Source organism: Lissotriton vulgaris, chromosome 6, assembly GCF_964263255.1.
Source record: "Lissotriton vulgaris chromosome 6, aLisVul1.2, whole genome shotgun sequence".
Taxonomy (NCBI): domain Eukaryota; kingdom Metazoa; phylum Chordata; class Amphibia; order Caudata; family Salamandridae; genus Lissotriton; species Lissotriton vulgaris.
This window is the reverse complement of record NC_141694.1, coordinates 1,606,611,518-1,606,635,876: the sequence shown is the minus strand read 5'-3', so window position 1 is coordinate 1,606,635,876 and position 24,359 is coordinate 1,606,611,518.

Here is a 24,359-nt window from a genome sequence, read left to right as displayed (position 1 = left end):
CTGCGTCACGCTTGCCAAGGAACTCCAGCAATGCGCCGCCTTTACGGCACAGATGCAGGACGTGTCTGTCCGTTTTTGTCCCATGGTGCGCCACATTGTAAATGTGGCGCATCCATGGTGGCAGAGTCGCGACGCACAATAACTGGCGCATCCCTGCTGATATGCAGGGATGCGCCATTTATTGTAAATCTGCCCCTTCGTATTTTCCAGCTTGCCTAATCCCAAGTGCAACATTCCACACAATTGCCTGGGAGACCTGTGTAATAGCTGAAATCCAGTACAGGAATATTTTTGAGAAATGTAAACATTCCCCAAATATTTACTAACAGGTTTTAAATGGTATAAGTTGGCTTCTCTGTGCAGACCTAGGTACTTCTGAAGACAAAAGACTAGGAATATCCTATAAACCCCAAAAGTACTTCAGCCCTCACAGTAAGCAAATAAATCACGATATAATTGCCAGTGCAATACAGTTTAGTAAGCTAAGCTTATACATACTGTACTGCCTCTCTAATTCTAAAATAAACTTTTTCTCCTTTCTGGGAAAAGCTAATCCTCCCAGGAAGGGGTTAAATTCCTGCAGCTAAACTGCTTCATCTTGTAGTGGAAGGCAAGGAGTCTCCTCTGCTAAAACCGAAAGCATGTCTGTTCGTTTCGGTTTTAGCAGAGGAGACTCCTCGCCTCCCAGTGCAGCTGAAGCATTTCAGCTGTAGAAATTAACCCTGAGAAATTGCAGAAGCATGGGCACGTCATACCCCATGGATTTCCCCTCCCTCCAACCCTCCATTAAGGCGTTATGGGGAACATCAGCCCAATGTCACTGGTGACCTTCCTAGGTGCTGTGTGGCTGCTGCTCCAGCTTTCCATTTGAACATGCGACGTGGGACAGATGAAAAAGAAGACAACGAAGATAAGGTAGCAGAGGGGAGTGCGCACTCCCCCTGGGATGGTGGCGTGCCCCCTCTGGGGGGCGTGCCCCACAGATTGAAGAACTCTAGTCTAAGGTCTGCCATTGCAGAGCCTGTGTGCAGTCTGGTACTGTCACACTGACTGGACATGTGCACCCACTTGCCAGTCCCTAAACCTTCCCTTTTTTCATATCAGTCACGCTGATAGTAAGCCCAAGGGCAGGGTGCATTGTAAGTATAAGGTAGGACATGCCCTGGTGTGTGTGGCATGTCCTAATAGTGAATTACAGCCATTTTCGTTTTTCACTATTGCAAGGCTACCTGTTCTCTATAGGCCAGAATAGGCTGTTAGAATTATTACATTTTAAAATCCTAAGTGACTCAGAGAACATGGTAGAAATTATGGGGCATATTATCAAGGGGGTTTATCTCCGCTTTTTTGGCTTTAAAAGCCAAGAAAGCGGAGATAAAATTATCTCCCTATTACCTAGCTGTCGCTAACACCAGTTAGGGCCAGCTAGTAGGAGATAGCGACCATCTTGGGCCCCACTTTGCATGTCAGTGATATTTATCACTAATGACATGCAAAGTGGGTGTGCGAAGATGTTAGCGACTGAAAACAGTTGCTAACATCGCTATCTCCTATTACCAACTTTTGGAGATATTTGCGCTAAGCGCGAATATCTCCAAAAGCTAACACCTGCCCTGAGCAGTTCTTAGCCATGTTATCCAATGGGAGGTGAATAACTTGGCTAAGAGCATTAGCTCGGTAATGCATAAATATCGCTGACTTTTCAGCGATATTCATGCATTGCGATGATTTTTATCGCATTTGCGATAAACCTTGGTAATACCAAGGTTTATTTGCAGTAAAAATCGCCGCAGCTCAGCGGTAAATTTTTGTCTCTAACCAAGCAATAGCGATAATTATCGCTATTGCTTGGTAATATGCCCCTATGTTTAGTATGCCTGAACTCAGAATGATAAAATACATCTGTTAGTAAAGTTGGTTTTAACATTCTGAGTTTGCAAATAACACTTTTAGAAAATAGGTATTTGCTTGTCTAACCTTTCAAGCCTGCCCCTGCTAGGTTGTGTATTCCTTTGTCTGGTTTTGTGAGTGACTGGGCTGGGGGATTCCAAGAGACAGGATGAGTCAGCCCAGTGGTGAATAGAGAGATCTGCATCTTGATGTGAGATAGGAGTTGCACCTGAACCTTGAATAGGGCTGTGCCTGCCTTCCACAATGCTGGCTCCACCTCCTGGGGAGCGGCTGATGTCTCTGCCCTGCTCACTGAAAGAAGAGGAGTCCTGTCAACAAAGTGCTCCAGGACTGTACTTGCCTTCCACAATGCTGGCTCCACCTCCTGTGGGGCGTCTGATGTTTCTGCCCTGCACTGTGAAAGGAAAGGAGAAGTCTGGTAAACCGAGTGCTTCAGAACTGGTTTGGACTGGGCAAAGGCCCCTCTCCCCTCAGAGAACAAAGGATATTGGGGTATAAATATAGGGACCCTGATCCCAAGAAATAGATCACTTTGGACTACAAGAAGAAACCTTTACTGAGGAGAGGAACCTGAAGAAACTGAGGAGAGACTATTCCCAAGCTGAAGTGCTGCTTGGGGGATTGGCCTGCAGTGATTGCCTTACTGCCAAAGGAAGGAGAAAGGAACTTTGTGTACTTTGCTTTCAACTTGCGAAGGATCTCCAAGGGCTTGGAAAATAGCTTGCCTCCTGCTGAAGTGTTAGGGACAACAGACGTCACCCCCTCGCTCCCCAGAGTTCTTGTGGAAGTGCCTGCTGCTGTTTTGGGCCTTCTGAGGAACTGCGTGTCGCAAGGAGCTGGAAGCGCGACGCAAAGAGATCCAAGCGTGTCGCCGTCGCTGCTGCTGACGTTGCACTTCTGAACACGGGTGTCGCCGCTAGAGTTGTCGCACTGCACCGCATCGAGAAGAAGCGTGCCGCAACGAAGAGGAAGCGTGTCGCCGTTGCTGCTGCCTGCCGTCGCACTTCTGAACAAGGGTGTCGCTGCTGGAACTGTCGCATTGCACCGCATCGAGGAAAGCACCTCGCAACCCCGAGAAGCGCCCAGCCATCGGAGCTGCTGCCTTCGCATTTCTGAACAAGGATGTCGTCGCTGTAGTTGTCGCATTGCACAGAAGCTTCACGCATCATGGGAGAAGAGTGTCGCAGTTGGAGCTGTTGCCGTTGCACTTCTGAACAAGGGGGTTGCCTCTGCAGTCCACGCATCGAACCGAGAACTTCTCGCATCCTCGGAGATCTTCAGGTTTTTATTTCTTTGCACCTGAACTTTGCCTCATTTCCCTCGCTGCGACATTGCTTGTCGTGGAAGCGCAACGCATCGTAAGGTACATTGACGCAAAGTGTTGCATCTTAAGAACTTGACTAAGCTAAATCTACCATCTTAAAGTAACAGTATTGTGTATTTTTGTCGTTTATGGTCTTGTGGTAAATCTATATAAAGTATACTTATTTTTAATATAAAACCTTGTGTGGTGTCCATCTGTAGTGTTGTCACTGGGTTACTGTATGTGGTCACAAATGCTTTACACACTGCCTCTGAGATAAGCTTGTCTGCTCGTGCCAACCTACCAAGGTGGTGAGCAGGGGTTATTTTAGGAGTGTAATCCCCTTATCCTGACTAGAGTCAAGGGTCCCTATTTGTCACAAGTACCTACCTGTGCCAGCTAGAGACCCCCAAATCTAACAGGTCGCATGCAAGCCTAGAATAAATGACACTTAGGAAATTTTCAAAAAGTAACTACGGCACTGACAAATCTGTTAAGAATACAGGTAATTTATATGCGCTTTATTTTATCACAGTTAACCCTGAGGAAGGGCAGTTGATGCCCGAAAGGCATTGGGTTAAGAAATATCACGTCGCGATATGAGGAATTCTTAATCCCCAAATGTTTTGAATGAAAGCCTGGATTGGCACATGTTAAAAAAGCAAATGCAAAATAGGCCATTACTGCAATGCCAGACCACCTAAAATCAAATTTAGAAATTTAAGGAAAAAATAAAACGTATCCAAACTTTTTTTAACGTACTTGATTTCTCACAAACAATAACCTTAAAACCCGAAGGTATATATGCAGCAGGGATTGTAGACTAGAGTTGGGCAATGAATTACGGTCCACCAGCAGAGTTTGCAGAGTTTTTCCTGCTCTGCGCGAAAAATTCCACTTGCGTTGGGAAACCTGCCACTCGCGTTGAGCAAGCTGCCACTCGAGTAGATGATCTACTTGAGCGGCAAAAAGAATCGGCACCCTCCTGCACGGCACATGGTGCAGTTTGCTCCGATTTTACAATGCAGGACTAACTCCAGGTGCTAAAAATAAGCACAAGCAGCTCGATTTAGCACACTCTGCTGTACATGAAATTTCGCAGTGCACAGCACAGTTTTTTAGGCACTTCACGGAGTTCTGCGAAGATATATAGATAGTGCTGAATAGATAGATGGTTAGGTATTGTTGCACTGATAGACAGACAGTTGCAGCACTGATAGATAAACAGACAGACTGCTGCATATATCTTGATGGTTAGATAGATAGATAGATAGATAGATAGATAGATAGATAGATAGATAGATAGATAGATAGATAGATAGATAGATAGATAGATAGATAGATAGATAGACATACAGACAGACAGACAGACAGAGCAGCAAACTGGAATACACAGCACATTAGTAATTAGATAGTTAAATGTCTATATAAGCATGAAACACAAAAGCACTGAAGGCAAATTAGAAAGCCGTTCAAGCAGGACATACAGACTGTTTTACAAGTAGGACTATAGTCCTTTATTCAAACATGTACAATCATTATATAGGAGTCTGCAGTTATAGGTGCACTTAATTGCATTCAACCTGAAAAGATAATAGGTTTATAAAGAACAATTTCAAATGAACACAATCTGGTGTGCTTTGAAACAGCAGCTGTCAGATACACAAAGGCCAATCCAAAAGAAATTTACAGCAGTATTAGCAGGAGACAGGAACTGATAGAGCTAAAAACGCAGAGGCCACCGCCCCAAAAGGGGGCCTCGAGGGCTGGCACCATAACCGATACTGAGCCCCGGAAAAAACAGTTTTTTGGCACGCTGGAGCTCCCAGAAGCGGGAGAAGCACCCGCACCCCCGCGGCGACCGTCAGGAAGGCGCTGAACCCCCTAGCCTATGGGGGGACAAGCGGGCTAAAAGGGGAGGAGGACGATCGAGGCACCCACCCCGCCTACACTTGGGATCAGCAGCGGGCATCTCCCCTGCGTTTGGGGAGGCCGAGCGGATCAGCGAGAAAAGTCTACGTGAGGAAAAGGTGCCGGAGAGTCATTGCGTGTCCACCTGCTGCTGATACCCAGGGTAAGAACGCAGGGAACGCTGGCCGACCCTCCACGAGCTGAAACACGGACTGGGCACAAGCCGCTCTGTTTTCCTGGCAATGAGACCATTGTCCGCCTCCGATCTCCCTCAAACCTGATTGTTGGGACATCGTGGAGACCTGGCCTGTTTCCACGGATGTGAGCTGGGTCACACCGCTCCCACAGCATCCGCCTCTCCGACTGTGAGTCAGCAGTGTCCCGGGCCAGCACTGAGCATAGGGTTAATCACGCTTCCCCCAAAGGGCGGTTGCGTGGAACCGGGTAGCCCGCTCTGAGCTCCGAGCTCTGCTGCGATTTGCAAAGTGTTACGTCGCTGCCCCTCCTGCTGTCCCACCTCCTCAGCTGCAGCTGACCCTAGCACCAGTAAGCGAGCAGGAACAGGATAATTAAAGGGCTACGCATGAGCTGCGAGAACACAAACACAGCATTTTACCCTAGGAAACAGGGAGAAACTTGAGGGTGTAGGCAGTGTGCACTAAAGAATCCTTCACAGGTGGCTGAAATGCAGGGGCTTTGAAAGAGTCACTACAATCTAAGGGAGGAAGTGCACACAAAAACAGCCGGTTTGTGCATACAGGTCGAAGACAAGTAAAAGAGCAGTGGTTTTGTTTGGTGCATAGGGACTGGTGGCAGAACCCCGCCTTAACTGAGCAACAGTCCGCAGGCATCACCACCAGGTACATTCCAGGCAGCCAAGAATCACCCAGAGGATGGCAAGGCGGGGAGGCAAAAATCAGCCTAAGGACCCAAGCGAACTGCTGCAAAAAATCCGGGCGGCATCCGAAGTCCATGGAGACGGATGGTTGCAGCCACATCTGTTGCACGACACCAGGGAATGACCAGGCAACCAACACCGTGATGGCACCTACACGCCGGCACCCTAGAGAGAAGGACGACCGCCAGTCAAACTGGCAGAGGCAGCAGCTACCAGGAAAGCCCCCCAGAGAAAGGTCCTGCCACCTGTAGCCAGTCTGGAGGCAGCAGGAAAGAGCAGCGGAATCAATGACGCAGCAACCAGTGGTGAGCATATCACTGCAATAGTACAAGAATGTTTCAGAACAATGGCACCACTATTGCTTGGGGGTTTGGGCAGGCAGGGGGTAGGTGCGGCAGGACCCCAAACAGAGGGAGAGGTTTCTGGTTTGCCTTGGCACCTAATGGAACCAGGTCAGGCATGCCAGGAAAGGTTGAGGGTCCAGGGCACACAGGATGCCCGGGGTGAGATAGGGTCTCCCATAGCAGCATGGGGGGGCGCGACCATAACAGGTGACCCGCCCGCTGCTCCCCCTGCCCTAGACCCATAGGCAAGGCCATCGGGCCACAGGTCTAGCAAGCCTCATACCGCTAGCGGTCAAAGAAAGAATATGGAGGAAAGAGTTTATTGATATTTTTACACTTCTAGAGATACAGTTAGATGGGTTTGATCTGACAAATTGCGACAAGAAAGATGATGACAGAAGGGAAAGGAGGAAGGAGGGAAAGGAAAGACATTTTGACAATTGGCTGGATGCATATAGGATAATGACATGCATAATTGTAGGGAAATTCCCGTGCTGCGCAGCCGACCTATGGCTCTACGAGGCCAACATACATAATACACAGAGGAAATTCCCTGGAGACGCTTGGCTAGAATATGACAAAGGTTTCAGGCTAAAAATGCAAACACACCCAGAGATGGAATGAAATGAGGAGGATGTATCAGATTTCATACACAAGATGAGGGCCGCCAGGGAGACCAAGACATGGGCAGGGAAGAGTGAGCAGCCATTTCAGGGTTCCTTCCACAAAGGGAGGGGGAGGACGTTCCAAAAGTCCAAACAGTACAGCTCATGGAAAACCCCTACCAATAGCGGGACACCCGCAATATGCTGGAAATACGAGGCAAATGAATGTACATACAAGGCCTCTTGCAAATTGCAACATATTTGCTCCTCCTGTGGCGGGGGACACCCAGCAGCAGGGTGCAGACACAAGAAGGAACACAAAGGGGACAAGAAAGAGAAGAAGAAGCAGTGAGGCAAACACGAGGTGAGGGGGGACCAACAGGAGTTCAAAGTTTCAGGCTAGCTAGATACCCCATCAAGACTCGCCAACTACACAGGATAGAAAATACATACCACAACAGGACAAAGGCTGCTATACTAGTGCAAGGTTTTGAGGAAGGTTTTATCATCCCATTTACAGGCCCCCTCCCCCCAGACAGGGCAAATAATCTCAAATCAGCACTACAACACCAAGTGGTGGTCACTAAGAAATTGGAAAAAGAAATGGAATTGAGCAGAATAGAGGGCCCCCTCCCCTCCCATATGAGTAAGAGGTTGGTGATCTCGCCATTATGGATGGTTCCCAAGAAAGAACCAGGACAATACCGGCTAATTCACCACCTGTCCTTCCCCGAGAGGTCATCAGTAAATCGACCTAGTCAGATCACCAGGCCGTGGGGCCCTCATGGCAAAGGCAGACATCGAATCAGCCTTTCGCTTGCTCCCGGTTCACTCCTCGAGCTTCCACCTACTAGGGTTCCAGTGGGAAGGAGACCTATACTTTGATAAAGCCATGCCCATGGGGTGCTCGTTATCCTGAGCTTACTTGAAATGTGCAGTACCTTCCTAGAATGGACACTGCACGTCAGGCACCCATCAGGTGGGAAACTCCATTACCTCGATGATTTTCTCCTCACAGGCCCTGCCGTATCGACCGAAAGTGGTGACACCCTGGCAGCTTTCGCAAAATTAGCAAAGGAGCTAGGGATCCCGCTGGCTGCAGAAAAAACAGTGGGCCCAGTGACAAAAATCAGATTTCTGGGGATAGAGCTGGACTCCGTAGCGGAAACGTCAAGTCTTCCAGTGGACAAAGTGAGGGATTTCAGGGAAGACATAAAGGGCCTCTGTAGGCACGAAAAGGCAACACTGAGGGGCCTCCAAAGGCTCCAAGGCAAGTCAATTTTGCGGCCAGCAGGCAGGGTGTTTGCTAGGTGTTTAACAAAATTGACAGCGGAACTCACCCTCAGACACAATCACATCAGGCTGGAGCGGGAGTCAAGCAGGACCTGTTAATGTGGGACACATTCCTGGCAGACTTCAATGGGACTTTGATCTTGAGAGAAGGCTGGGTCACCAGCAAACAGATAGTGCTGTTTAGATATGTAGCAGGCAGCACAGTTTTGGGGCAATCCTGGGCGGTGAAGGGTGTGCGGGCCAATGGCCGAGCAGCTGGCGCAGGCATGGCATAACCATCAATATCACATTTCTTGAGCTGTTCCCTATCGTAGTAGCGCTAACAATCTGGAAACAGGAATTGAATAACATGAGGCTGACACTGTGGTCTGAGTAAAAGGGCATAGTACAAGCGATTAATAGAGGATTAGCTAGATGTCGAGACACGCTGCGACTAATGCACCAACTGGTTAAATAACAGTGGAAGGGAAACATAGACCTGAGAGCATGCCACGTACCGGGGGGGAGAACGAGGTGGCAGACGCTCTGTCAAGAGCACTGATGGACAAATTCAGGGAACTGGTGCCTGGGGCGTGGCAGGGTAGATCTGTCGGAGCTAGTCAACCAAGCCCTCGCTCCGGGGGCAGACAGGTGATATAAAAAATATCTGGAGACTGTGATGTAGATGGGGGGTATCCAGACCCTGGGGGATGTGGGGGCCACAAGCAGGGCGGCGGAGATGTTCGTTCAGTAGGCATTCAACTGCAAGAATTCAAGGTCATTGGCACAGGCCCACCTGGCCGCCGTGGCCCACCATGCAAAGCTGGAGACAGGGCAGAATCCAGTGGCTTCTCATTATAGCAAAACGGCAATGAAAGGATGGAAACGCGCAGAGAGCACAAGACAGGACACCAGGCACCCAATAGACTACACAAAGCTGGGCTTAATGTTGGTGGCACTAGGTGACATAACAAAGGATACGCACTGCTTACAAGCATGTGACGTGATGCCCAGAACCACTGACCTAGAAATACTACTGAGACAGTCAAAGACAGACCAGGCAGGCGTAGGAGCTGTAGTGCGGTTGCAATGAAATAGTGACCAAAGCTGCTGAGCAGTGTGCTGGCTGCTAGCATACATGGCGGTGTGGGTATGCAGTCAAAATATCGAGTTTTTTATTTCGACTAAACAGAATATTGACTCCAGAATATCGAGATGGCAGCAATATCGAGTTAAGTAATATCGATGTATTTTTTTATCGATTTATATGTTGAGAAAAAAATATCGAAGTTAAAAATATTGAGTAAATAATATCGAATGTAAAAAATATTGTTTAGTTGTAATAGTAAAAAATATCGAAAGTAAAAATATAGACAGAATATTGACTGTCAGAATATCGATTGTCAGAATATCGATTGTTAGAATATCGACAGTTAGAAAATCGATTTTTTAAATGTAGACTGTTTATAATGTTGAAATATTTATATTTTCGGTTAAACAAATATTTTTACTTAATTTAGTGTTATAAAATATATAAATATTTAATTTGAAAAATAAAAAAAAATTAAAAATGTTTAATAATGGTTAGGAGCGGGTTGGGGTTTTTTAGGGGAATAGGGTGGGAAGTGTTTTAAAGTATATAAATTAATATTTAAAATTATTTTAAAAAATTTAAAATATAGCAAATATTGTACAAATATTAAACATGTATTAATTTTTTTTAAAATGTATAATAATTTTTAGGAGCGGGTTGTGGGTTTTTAGGGGAATAGGGTGGGAAGTGTTTTAAAATATATTTAAAAAAGAACAAAATGTTAAAATTGATGTACAATATTGCTAATATTTATGATTTAGGAGCGGGTTGTGGGTTTTTAGGGGAATAGGGTGGGAAGTGTATTAATAATGTAAATATTCAAATTCAAATTTATAATTAAAAATTTAAATAATATTCTAAAATTTAAAAATAAAATTTCCTAATTAATTTCAATTTTAAAATTTGAAATACATTTTTAAAATTAATTGTGTTTGTGAATTGTATAAATATATTAAAAACAAAAAATATTTTTTTATTAAATAATTGCATTTTTGTATGGATTGTTTGTAATAATATTGTTTGTTGGTATTATAGAGTAATAGGTTTATAATATTTGTTATATTTTATGAATTGTAAAAATAGAAATTAATTTTCGAACTGTAAAAATAATTTTAGATAATATTTTGAAATTCGAAATTTCATTTAACTGGTAAAATGTATGATTATTTTGTGATTTATAATTGTAGTAGTGAAATGTATGATAATTTAGTGTATATTTGTTGGTATATTTTGGTAAAAAAGTAAAAATATTTGTAATATTAATTTAAAATTAAAATAAAATGTTCAAATATTTTTATGACATACTTATATCTTTTTAATGATTTTTAAATTAAAGAAATTATGATAGGTTTGTGATTTAGTATGTTAATAGTGTGGTATAAAATAATTTTTATTTGGTGGTTTAGGAATAGTAATGTATATGGTTATAGTGTCCAGAACCTTCCCTGAGCTTATACTTGGTGGAGTGGGAATAGTAATTTATATGGTTATAGTGTCCAGCACCTTCCCTGAGTTAATACTTGGTGGAGTGGAAATAGTAATTTATTTGGGTTTAGTGTCCAGAACCTTCCCTGAGTTTATACTTGGTGGAGTGGGAATAGTAATTTATATGGGTTTAGTGTCCAGCACCTTCCCTGAGGTTATACTTGGTGGAGTGGGAATAGTAATTTATAAGGGTTTAGTGTCCAGCACCTTCCCTGAGTTTATACTTGGTGGAGTGGGAATAGTAATTTATATAGGTTTAGTGTCCAGCACCTTCCCTGAGGTTATACTTGGTGGAGTGGGAATAGTAATTTGTATGGGTTTAGTGTCCAGCACCTTCCCTGCATTTATACTTGGTGGAGTGGGAATAGTAATTTATATGGGTTTAGTGTCCAGCACCTTTCTTGACTTTATACTTGGTGGAGTGGGAATAGTCATTTATATGGTTATAGTGTCCAGCACCTTCCCTGAGTTTATACTTGGTGGAGTGGGAATAGTAATTTATATGGGTTTAATGTCCAGCACCTTCCCTGAGTTTATACTTGGTGGAGTGGGAATTGTAATTTATATGGTTATAGTGTCCAGCACCTTCCCTGAGTTTATACTTGGAGGAGTGGGAATAGTAATTTATATGGGCTTAGTGTCCAGCACCTTCCCTGAGTTTATACTTGGTGGAGTGGGAATAGTAATTTATATGGGTTTAGTGTCCAGCACCTTCCCTGAGTTTATACTTGGTGGAGTTGGAATAGTAATTTATATGGGTTTAGTGCCCAGCACCTTCCCTGAGTTTATACTTGGTGGAGTGGGAATAGTAATTTATATGGGTTGAATATCCATCACCTTCCCTGACTTTATACTTGGTGGAGTGGGAATAGTAATTTATATGGTTATAGTGTCCAGCACCTTCCCTAACTTTATACTTGGTGGAGTGGGAATAGTAATTTATACGTTTATAGTGTCCAGCACCTTCCCTGAGTTTATACTTGGTGGAGTGGGAATAGTAAATTATATGGGTTGAATATCCATCACCTTCCCTGACTTTATACTTGGTGGAGTGTGAATAGTAATTTCTATGTTTATAGTGTCCAGCACCTTCCCTGACTTTATACTTGGTGGAGTGGGAATAGTAATTTATATGGTTATAGTGTCCAGCACCTTCCCTGAGTTTATACTTGGTGGAGTGGGAATAGTAATTTATATGGGTTTAGTGTCCAGCACCTTCCCTGAGTTTATACTTGGTGGAGTGGGAATAGTAATTACAAATATGAATATCTTTATTCGGTAAAAAATTCACCATAAAAGAGTAAAATTTCCAACAATTATACATACAATCCATTAAAAAGGTAAAAGCAATAGTTAAACCTACACAGTTATATTCAAGATTAAAATGGAACCATTACATAATTACTGTACATCAGATGTTACTATTGGTCAAATTTCTCAACAGTACAGTGTTAGCAATGTGCTGAGAATACAACAGGCTATACTAACTCAGGTTTGTATAGGACCAAAGGGCAGAGGTTGTGGTCTAATATTCAGAGCGGGGTTTGCTGTTTTAACCTCCTGATGCGGGTCAGCCAAGCGCTGCCCAAACATTTAGCCACCCTGCACACCATGACAGTTGAAGTAGGGTCAGTGGTGAGAACTCTTAAAGCCATTCGATGGCACCTCAAACCCAACCCCTTGCATACTGGTTTCAGCCATATCCTCCTAGCAATTTTATATGCGGGGCAGGCAAACAGTAGGTGCGCCACAGTCTCCTTCGGGGCCGCGCACCCCGGGCATTTGCGTACAGGACCATCAACAGTAGACCCCCCCGATGTATAATCATGTACCGGGAGGGTCCCGTACCTTAACTTTAAATAAAGGGTTCTATCTAAAGGCTTGGTTATAAGGTCGAGGAAAGGTTCCAACTTCCCGAACCATTTAATCTTTAAAAACCGCTCGGTAAGTGGACCCCCAGCCCCACTGCATATTAACTCAGCCTGTGCCCACTCCCAATATATCTTCTTAATCACTGATTTGGGAGGTGGCATTTGGCTCTCCCATACATCCCTTAGGCCCAGTTGCATCACCAGCTGCCTCAAATTATACAACCATCTGATTTTATTACCAGTGTCTAACGATATCAATTCATCCAGAACGGCAGCATAATTGGCAAGCTCCTCAGTCCTCCGCAGCCTCACCCAAAACAGTAAAGGGCGCAACCGCACCAGATATTTAATGGGTCTCCTACCTAGATCGAGTCGCAGGGGGATTAACGAAGTGGAGACGGGAAGAGCCACCAATTCCCTAAGGAACTTATTTTCCGCAGTTACTAACTCAGACACATTTTCAAACCCCCACAGCTCGGAGCCATATAGTGCAGATGGGAGTATCTGGCCCTCATATATCGCCATAGCTGGGGCCACGGGTTTGCTTGTTGATTCCCGATGCTCCCTCAGTCTCACCCCTGCCACTCTTTTATGGCTAAGTAACATTTTAGCCTGGTGGTCCTTCCAACTCATCCGACTAGTGACCCTTACCCCCAAATAGTCGAAGGATTCCACCAGCTCCAAGGGTGCCCCATTGAGTGTAAAATTGTTCCTGAATCTTTTAGAGGGTGAAAAGGCCATGAGTTTAGTTTTTGAGGTATTGATGGTAAGTCCCTGTCTATACAAAAGATGTTAAAGCGATTTAAAAGCCTTTGGAGTCCCACCGGGGATTTGTAGATCAATAGGGTGTCGTCCGCGAAGAGTAGAGTGGGGATTCGTTCCCCCACCAGGGATGGTGCGTCGGCCTCCTCCCCTCTCAGGTATTCTACCACCCCATTCACGAACAGGGAGAAGAGGGTCGGTGCCATGACACATCCCTGTCGCACTCCTCTCTTCACGGGCACCCTTTCAGTTAGTTGACCCTGGGTCCCCCATCTGATCCTCGCGTAATTCCCCTCATGGAGTCTTACGATGAAGCTCAGAAGCGGCCCGGAACGTCCATCTTTTATAATGTCTCCCACAGCCTTGCTCGAGGGACCAGGTCGAAAGCCATCCTGTGATCAATGAAAGCCATATAGAAACTGCCTCTATTGATGGTAACTGACATCCAATAGATGCCAAAAAAGCGGAAGACCTGGTCCATCGTCCCCACCCTCTGTCGAAAACCTGCTTGTAGGTGGGAGAGGATTTGTTCCTCTTCCATCCAGACTCCAACCCTTGAGATGATGACCCTGCCAACAACTTTCTGTATCACATCTATCAGACTGATAGGTCTGTAATTGGCAGGGTCCTCTCTATCCCCTTTTTTAAACACTGTGACCACCTCAGCGGCCTTCCAGGAGTCCGGCACAGGGTGCCCCCTGGCGATGTAATTCATTATGAGGGCGATTAATTCTGCCCAAGCCTTGGGTTCCTTTATCAGAAGGTCCCCCGGAATCCCATCTGGGCCAGCCGCCTTCTTCGGGGTCAGACGTCTAATTGCCGCTAGTACTTCCAAGGGCAGAAATGGCTCCTCAAGCTCCCTTGCATATCCCCCTTCTCCCCCCGTATCTACCATTAAAGGAAGGTCAACTTCATTTCCACCATATATTGCGGAAAAGTGGTCGACCCATTGCTTACTTGTTATATGGGTGGCTAATGGTTGTGAACTCTGTTGCCTAGATTTGTTAATTAGGTCCCAAAACAGCCTTGAGTTCCTCGTGGAGACCGCCCCATAAAGATCCTGCCAATGTTTTTCTTCCCATTCTCGTTTGGCAGCTGCTACAACCCTCGAATAATCCTTCCTAGCCGCTCTAACTAGTGAGGGATCTTTTTTGAGGAGGGCAGCTGTTAGCTCCTTCCTTTTACCCTTGCACTGGGCATTGTACCAGGGATTGGTGGAGATGGGAGGTATATTTCTGGCCTTAAAATTAATCCCTTTTAAAAAATATTGGCTCACCTGCTCAATTGTATTCTTGTAAATTATTTCTAAGGAGATTGGTAACTCTAGTACATTTCTAGGTTCCTGCTCACGTGCTGACAGGTCCAGGGTCTGATCTTCCACAAGTGATTTTATACTCCCTAGTTGATCTTCATTTAATTGGGCCTTGTCCCATTTCAGCCTATGATTACTATTATAGGGGACCACCTCTTTGGTCAGCCTCAGGGGAGCACGTAACTCTCCCGTCTTAACGTTGCCCCACCTAAGCTTTGTACAAAGGGGGTTGTGGTCACTATCCTGTGTAGCCACCAGCTCCATATCTAGAAGGTATTTCCATAGTCTGACGTCTAACAGGATATAATCTATTCTAGATGGGCCGCTGAGCCTATTGAATGTCATCGCACCATCCTTATCCGAGTTGGTCCTACCATTAAGAGCTCTTAAGTTATGTTCCCTGGTTAGGGCATTAATTTGGATTGCCCTTGCTGACCATTTTCGGATAGGGGGTAACGACAAGGCTGGAATGGACCATCTAGAATCTTCTCCCTCGGTACCCAGGGGATCGTCCCCACTCAAGGGCTCAAATGTACAATTGAAATCCCCACCTACAATGATTTTTGCCAAGTATGGACACCTCGCTAGTACTAAGTCCAGACTAGTTAGTGTTTCTGAGGATGTGTCCCCCGGTGTCCCTCTAGCATAAACATTGAATAGTTCCAACCTAATCCCCCCAGCCGATCCCCTGCAAGATAGGTGGAGGAGGTCCCTACATACAGAGTTATTTGTGGCAATATCCCAGTTTAGATCAATTTTGATCCAAACCAGTAGTCCTCCCGCTGGTCTACCCTTCCCACCACTTACTGCAGGGGCAGAATATGTAGTATATCCTGAATTGTATAAAGGGTGGAGACTCCAAGTTTCCTGGAATAGGCAGACATCGAACTTCTCGATGAATGTGTGCCATTCCGGGAGCTCCATCTTCCTTTTTAAACCTGCCACATTCCAGGATATCAGGTGGATATCTCTATGGTCTATGGAGGTCAATACCGAAATACCCTTGCTCCCTCTCCTTTCCCCCTCGTTAGTGGTGGCAAGGGCGTCCACATAGCCATGTGGTGTCGGTGGTAAATTACTGTCCCCCGCCTGACTATTGTCATTTCCTCTTGCCTCCCTTTGTTCTTCTAACACAGTACCCTGTGAGAGGACACTACTTATGCAACCACCCTTCTCCCCCATTGACTGTAGACTTCAGTCGCAGTCTTCTAGACCCGATAGCATGGAGAACCTGTTACCCATCTCCAGAGAGGTGAAGGGCCTCAAGTGCTCCATTCTTCTATCGGCATTCCTGATGCTTCTCTGGGGTATCGAGGACCAGCCCGAGAAGTCAACCGCCTGTGCGGGGTATTGTCCATAAGGGGCATACCTGATGTTATGTGAAGGCGGGGGGTTGGGATGGGGAGGTAGCAGACCGTTAGTGTAGGATGGCGGAAACATCCCAGTTCTAGGGTAAAAGTATGTCAAAGCCCTTGGGGTAATGCAAGTGTCTCCATTTCCAGTGGGCCAACTTAATATATAATCCACTGCCCGTGGGTCTCTAAAGTTAACCACCACCAGGTCTCCCTCAATATCCTTACGTCTGTTACCCAACCAATTGAGCCGCCTGACGTGCACTATTTCTCCATCGATATTGTATGCAATGGGCCTATAAGTGCGCAGCCAGTGCATTATTTTGTTTTTCAGCTGAGCATATCCCTCTCTCTTGTTTTCAGGTAGAGGAGGGACCCCAGTCAAAACGACCACAAAGGGGACTGCTTGTGGGGGATCTCCACTTGCGCTCTTTTGGTAACAGGAGCTCTAGAAGGTTTGCCGCTACCCTGGTCCTCCCGTGTGTTCCCTATGAGTGCCCCTGTTGGTCCCTTCTGTGAGTCGCCAACTGGAGCTGGAGCTGGGGTGTTTTGTGGCTTTTGGTGAGGCGGTCTTTGATGATCGACCGGGACCTTGCCAGGGGGCTGAGACTTAGGTTTGGGGGGCTGATTTTGCACTATAGAAACATTATTAGGAGGTTGCTTAGCAGAGGTTGATGGTTGAGTGACCCCTGTCGCTTGGGCCTTGGCTAAAGTAACCATGCTGCTAATAGCCGTCTCCAAGATGGTAAGCCTAATCTCCACTTTTTTGATACTCTCATTTATGGGAAGGAGTAAAGATCTAAGTAGGAATTCTAGATTCCCCAGTGAAGTGGCGGTGGGATGGGTGTCATGATCTGTTGTGTTTGGGCCCGAAACAGAGAGAGTCACTGCTTGCGATAGTGTCAGGGGTGGAGGAATTTCTGTGACCTCCATTGATGACATACCGGAAGTGGAATGGGGCTTAATAACTTTCCCAAAGTCGGAATGGGGTATTCTAGCTTTACCCTGCCCACCCCTCAGCTTCCTTCTCTTCTTGCTTGGGGGGGGACCATGCGTCTCAGTTGCTACTTTCTGTTTCGGCCTAGGCTTCCTTGGTTTCGCTGCAGTGGAGGGCTGGGTTATTAAATCCACTGAGGTGCAAATGGGGCTAATGGGGGGGGGGGCAGCCTGTTCAGTAGGTAAACATGTGGAAGGAGGGGTACAGTCCCTCAGTAAGAGCGGAACATCCTCCAGCGATGCTAGAACCTCACAAGTGTTGAGAGAGCCACCCTCCTGAGGGGCAGGGGTAAGAAAGGGATCAGTGAGTGGCCTATTTTTCATATTCTCAATTGAGCGCCGACGTTCTGCTCTACGCTCAGCCAAGGAGGTTTCCCTATCACTATCAACCAAGGCCTTTGAGAAGTAATTATCCAGGGTCCCGTTTTGTGTACCCCCACCTTCCCAATGCAGCCCTCAGCAGGCATCAATGCTATATCCACCACCCTTATCACTGGGTACAGTCCCAATATTGTAGGCGAAAGAAAGTGGGCCCAGCCCGGCCTACGCTGGCCTACGAGGGCCTCAGAGGGCCCGCCCTTTGCCCGGGCTTCGCCCCGAGCTTCGTCCCACTGCGCGAGACAGATAGGCTGTTTATATCCTCCTGAACGGGAGGGGCGTGGCCACTGCGGGAAGAGGCTTCAGGTGTTGGAAGTGCCTCGCAGTCCCGCAGCGGTGTGGGCGGTGTGGGCGGTGAGGGCGGGTCCTGGTCCAAACGGTGGCAGCTCGGTGTCAAGAGCCGCGTCCCAGAGAAAAGGAATCAAAGGCGCGGTGTGTCCTTGTCAAGAGCAAAGGCAGAAGAGATAACGGCCAGACAGGTAAGCCCACGTTTCCAAATGAGTAGCACCCGCGCAGCGGGTGCTACGAAAGTTTATGCAAAAGCACCGGGCGGGCTACGGGGCCGCTGTGGGAAGAGGCTTCAGGTGTTGGAAGTGCCTCGCAGTCCTGCAGCGGTGTGGGCGGTGAGGGCGGGTCCTGGTCCAAACGGTGGCAGCTCGGTGTCAAGAGCCGCGTCCCAGAGAAAAGGAATCAATGGCGCGGTGTGTCCTTGTCAGGAGCAAAGGCAGAAGAGATAACGCCCAGACAGGTCAGCCCACGTTTTCAAATGAGTAGCACCCGCGCAGCGGGTGCTACGAAAGTTTATGCAAAAGCACCGGGCGGGGGGCGGGGCCACTGCGGGAAGAGGCTTCAGGTGTTGGAAGTGCCTCGCAGTCCCGCAGCGGTGTGGGCGGTGAGGGCGGGTCCTGGTCCAAACGGTGGCAGCTCGGTGTCAAGAGCCGCGTCCCAGAGAAAAGGAATCAAAGGCGCGGTGTGTCCTTGTCAGGAGCAAAGGCAGAAGAGATAACGCCCACACAGGTCAGCCCACGTTTCCAAATGAGTACAAATATACACTTCGGCAGCCTTCTTGACTCAACCATAAATAGTAATTTATATGGGTTTAGTGTCCAGCACCTTCCCTGAGTTTATACTTGGTGGAGTGGGAATAGTAATTTATATGGTTATAGTGTCCAGCACCTTTCCTGAGTTTATACATGGTGGAGTGGGAATAGTAATTTATATGGGTTTAGTGTCCAGTACCTTCCCTGAGTTTATACTTGGGGGAGCGGGAATAGTAATTTATATGGGTTTAGTGTCCAGCACCTTCCCTGAGTTTATACTTGGTGGAGTGGGAATAGTAATATATATGGGTTTAGTGTCCAGCACCTTCCCTGAGTTTATACTTGGTGGAGTGGGAATAGTAATTTATATGGGTTTAGTGTCCAGCACCTTCCCTGAGTTTATACTTGGTGGAGTGGGAATAGTCATTTATATGGGTTTAGTGTCCTGCACCTTCCCTGAGTTTATACTTGGTGGAGTGGGAATAGTAATTTATATGGGTTTAGTGTCCAGCATCTTCCCTGAGTTTATACTTGGTTGAGTGGGAATAGTAATTTATATGGGTTTACTGTCTAGTACATTTTCTGAGTTTAAAATTGGTGAAGTGGGAATAGGTAAAGATTTGTAGATATATTTTTTTTTTGCTACAATACTTAAAGATTTATTTGTATACAAATATTATAAATATAGTTGTACTTCTAATTAATGTTAGTTTACTAATAAATTGATAAATAAATTATCATCATTATGAATTTGTAAATATTATCTCAAAATATTAAAATTATAAAAAAATTGTAATAAATTATTACACACACACAGGGTTAAATGGAATAATTGAAATACAGTTTATTGAAATGGAAAAAAAAATCAAAAGTAGAGAACATCATTTTATTAGCAAGAGAAATTAATAAGTAGATACTGTTTATTATCACAAAACATATAGCAAGTCAATATATACATTTATAACAAAATATTCAATTGGATTTAAAATATGTTTATGTTTATTCACATTTATTTTAACTGTAATTTTTAATAATAAACATAATAACATAGTGTACATTTTATTAAATAACAATTATTTTAATCACATACAAAATAGAAATATTTTAATAATAAACTTGTTGAAAATAATTGTTATATTTGTTGTATATACATTTTTTCATCTTTTAAAGTAGAGAATATTGATAGATACATTTTTATAAACTTTTTACAATAGTAACATTTTGTGGGTTACAAAATGGAAAGAGGTAAATTTAGAAATTAATAAAATTAATATTGAAAATATTAATAATATTAATTTTTACATAAGTTAATTATTCAGAATACATTTAAATACATAGGTAATTGTCAAAATAACTAACATATTTATAAACATAATGTTTAACACAAAGTTACATATAGAAGTAATTTTTACATTGAAATTATTTACAAAGTGTACATATAAATAATAATTATCTTTTTAACAGTTAGTTAAATAACAGTGCAAATAATTTTTTTAAAGAAAGAATATTTGTTTCAAATTTAAAAAAATAATCATCAGTTATAACCTATAATGTAAGGCTATGTATTTAATTTTTAAGTGTTGAAAAATAGAAATTAAATAGCCTTTTCACATATACAGGGACTATTTTTTTACCGCGTAATGTTATTTTGGCTCATTTGGTGGCGGAAGAGATCGCGGTTAGATGCTGCTTCACGTTGGAGAGGGTAAGTTTGTTTTCATTATATTTTATAAGTTAATGAAGTTATTTTAAGTGTATGTGTGGTATGTTTAGGTTTAGTTAGACAGTATTATTGATCCTAGATTGTGTTTTAGGTGTTAGTTAGAGTGTACGGTATTTGTGTTTTTCCGCGTTTCAGTTGTAGGTGCGTGAGGTATGCTAATATATTTAAATGTTTGTAATGGATATGTTCAGAGCATAAATATGTTTTTTTTTTATCTGTATGGGTGTATTTGTGTGGGTGGGTATGTATATTTCTATTTTTCAGGTTATCGTTGCGGTTTAATGTTTTGGAGGAGCTCGTTTTTTTTTTTATAAAGTTGTGTGACGAGTATTATATACTCCTATTTTTACACACATACTTTGTTTTTCGGGTTTTCGAGGAGCGTTTATTTTTTTAAATTACTATTTTCGGGTTTTGAAGGGTACATCCTGTGGATTACATTGGAGAGGAGTCGCCATGGGAGATGGCCGCCGAGGCGCTGTGGGAGTAAGTCGCATTTAGACCCCTCTCCTGCTGTTGGGAAAAGAATACAGGCGCTAATGGAGAACCACAAACAGGATGCAATTCACAGCCTCGCTATACCGCGGAGGCCTTATTAATTTGGCAAATATAATCAAGAAAACAAAATCGTGGTATTTCAGAATCTTTAAGATATTGACTGCAGGTATGGCCACACGAGGAAAAGAGAAAGCCCAACAGCTATCCATGTCGAGCACTACAAGCGCTACAAGCAAGGAATCATTGCAAAAGGATGTGAGCAAATCAGGCGCTATCCCCAAAACAAATGCCCCAACGAACAACAAAAAGGTAACCCCCACGGTTTCCACCTTAACAAAGACTCAACTAAGAAAGCTTGAGAAAGCCGGCGAAAAAGAGAGAATGCCAAATCAAAATAAGGACATGAGAAGCGCTACCAACGCGCCAGCGACACGAGATGCGGCGGAAAGAAAGAGGAATGATACCGTGTATCGGCAGCCTTTAGTGTCCGAGGCTTTTGGTGCCAAGGTGAGAGCGGAGGCATCGGGAAGCCCTGGAGTTCCAGGTTCTCGGCAAGACGCGTCTGTCAAACCGCCCGCAGGAGCAGCGCAGAACGTCCTCGAGGACGCAAGCCAAAACGTTGCCAAGCAACCAGAATCTACGGAGCTCACGCTTTCCGCGGAGCCTCCGTCGGAGCACCAGACGGCAGTTCAGGCACAGTCAGACGGCGGCGCTTTGGAGAATGGACAGACGCTGGCACTGCAGGACTACGATCCGGCTCAGAAGGTGAGAGAGGCATGCTGTGGGGGTTTGACATCGAATACAGGGCAAATGCTGGAAGCCCTCAAAGAGGTAGAGGAGGAAATCAGAGGAGAGCAGCTACAAGCCAAAGGCAAAGAGACTACTGCGCAGGAGGCATTCGATGGCAAGATGGAAGGGGCAGTACTCACTGTCGGGGCTGAAGGGGTTGACGGCGATGGGTTTTTCTCTGTCCCAGAGGAAACAGAGTCAGAATCTGAGCCTACATTAGCAAGCAGTGAGGAGGAAAACGAAATGACAGGCTCACTATCAAGCTCCGAGGATAGCGACACTTCTAGAGGGAGAGGCACGCAAAAGAAGCGTAAAACTGCAGCAAGAAGAAGAGCAGGCTCCCCACAGAATATGCGTAAGGGAACTACTAACAGGCTTGTATGGGACTATTCCGCTACCTCTAGCTTATATAAGGAAGATGAAAAAGAGTCACTAAACGAGGGGGGGAAGCTGGACTTGATGTTTGCCACACTGAAACAAATACAAATGGAGGCGAGGGCGGAAAGCCGAAGAGCCAGACACGACACAAAAAAAATCCAAGCCTCAATTAGGAAAATAAATAAAAAATTTGAAGAGGTAGAGGAAAGAGTCATTGAAGTGGAAGAAAGAACGGGCCGCTTAGAGGACGAAGTAAATGAGTGGCAAACGATCAAAGAGGGACAGAATAAGGCCATGGAAGATCTACAGTGGAAGGTGGAGGATTTGGAGAATCGTCAGAGACGGAACAATGCTAGACTCCTGGGAATTGAGGAAGGGATTGAGGGTCAAGATCCCAGAGGCTTTGTTGTTAAGCTGCTAAAGGGAGCATTCCCAGAGGTACCCTGGAACTGGGAACAGGAGGTGCAGAGGGCCCATAGGTATCCACTCTTTGTAAAGAAAAACCATAAGGAAGGCTCAGGAACACTACCCAGAGCTATGCTGGTATTTTTTGGGAGCTATCTGGCAAGACAAGAGCTTATGGAGAGAGCTAGGCCTGACGCCAAAAAATCAGTGGAAGGGGTAACTTTTTTCGCGAGACCCGACTTCTGCCACATAACAGTGGAGAGGCGTTGGAGGCTAAGACAACTGATTAACGAGTTTAAGTCCCATGGTGCAGAGGCATACTTAATGTTCCCAGCGAAATTGAAGGTCATAGTCGCAGGTCGCACTAGAATGTTCTTTTCTGAAATAAAAGCGGGGGAGTTTCTGACAGAACTACAAGAACAAAGAGGGGCCAGGAGGAAATAATGAGGGAAACTTGATTATGCCTGACAAGAAAATGTAGAAGGCGATAAGAGGGCAGGGGAGGGGGGGCGACTCTACAGTGCTAAGCGGACACGCATAGGTCAGGGATGACCTATTTGCCTGTCATAGAGGGGGGGCTTTCGGGGTGGGGGGCGTCAAGGGGGGGGGGAGAGGGAAGGGAAGAAGTCATGGGTGTGAGGTGGTGGTTTAAAAAAATACAGATTTGTAAAGTTTGGTGTGTAACACTTAAAGAATGTATAGAAAAAGACAAAAAGCCAAAAAAAGCGGATGTGGAGCTGGCAAGTCCTAAATATGAAGTATGGCAGTTAGGATAATGTCGATTAACATCTGTGGGCTAAATAATATGGAAAAAAGACAGAAGCTATCTTCACTGCTGCGTTATTGGAAAATAGATATAACCTGTATACAAGAAACACACATAGCAGCTGAAGAAAAGTTCCTACTTGGCCAAATGGGACTTGAGATCCTTGCTAGTACAAGTCAAGAGGGAAGAAATAAGGGGGTGGCAGTTCTGGCCAGAAAAGGAATAGCCCAAATCAAAAAGAAAAAAGAGGATCTGGATGGAAGATGGGTGATATTAGACATAGAAACAGCTATGGGAAGATGCTCTCTGGTATCGCTATACGGCCCAAACGACGACGATCCGGCATTATTAGATTTTATTGGTAGAGAGTTGGCCTTGTGGCCAGAGCCAGTGATCTGCTGTGGGGATTTCAATATTAATGGGTTGAATGGAATATTAGATGCAAGTGGAGGTCTATATCAGGGAAGGAAAAAAAAGGTGCATAAAGCTGTACAAAATCTTGCTAGATATAATGCGCTGGTGGATATATGGCTGGAATTTAATCCAGTAGGCGTTGGCAGCACTTTTTATTCAGCGCCACATCAAACAGTAGCTCGACTGGACTACTTTTTTATCTCTAGCTCTCTAGTTAGCAGGGCCAAAATAGAATGCCTTCCAAGAATAATGTCGGATCACAACCCGTTGGTATTAAGCCTTGCAACGACACAAAAAACAGGAAAAGTTAACTCAACATGGACATTTGAGAGAGGTCTGCTGAAAGAGGAGGATTATATTGTAAGGTTGAAAGAATGGATGACTCAATTTTGGGATATAAATAGATACTCAGCCTCGGCAGATATGGTCTGGGACAGTTTTAAAGCGGGAATACGGGGGGAGACACTGAGCTATACATTACGTAGAAATAAAAAAGAAAGGGAAAAGGTGGAAGATGAAATTAGAACTTTGACAGAGCTAGAAAAAAGGCTATTAGATGCAATAGAAAGACAAGAGCCCATCGATCAGATCTTAGTGGCTATAGAGGCGCAGAAGGCGGAGACAGGAACTACCTTGGCACAAAAAACAGCAAGTAGATATTTAGCAAATAAAGAAAAATGCTATGAATATAATGAGAGGGTGGGACACTTGCTTGCAATAAGAACTCGACAAACGTTAGCTGCAGGCGAGATTAAAGAAATCAAGGACGACAGTGGGGTAATCGTTAATAAAGTTGAAGAGGTCCAGGAGGTGTTCAGAAGATTTTATGAGAGGCTGTATGAGCAGGATAAAA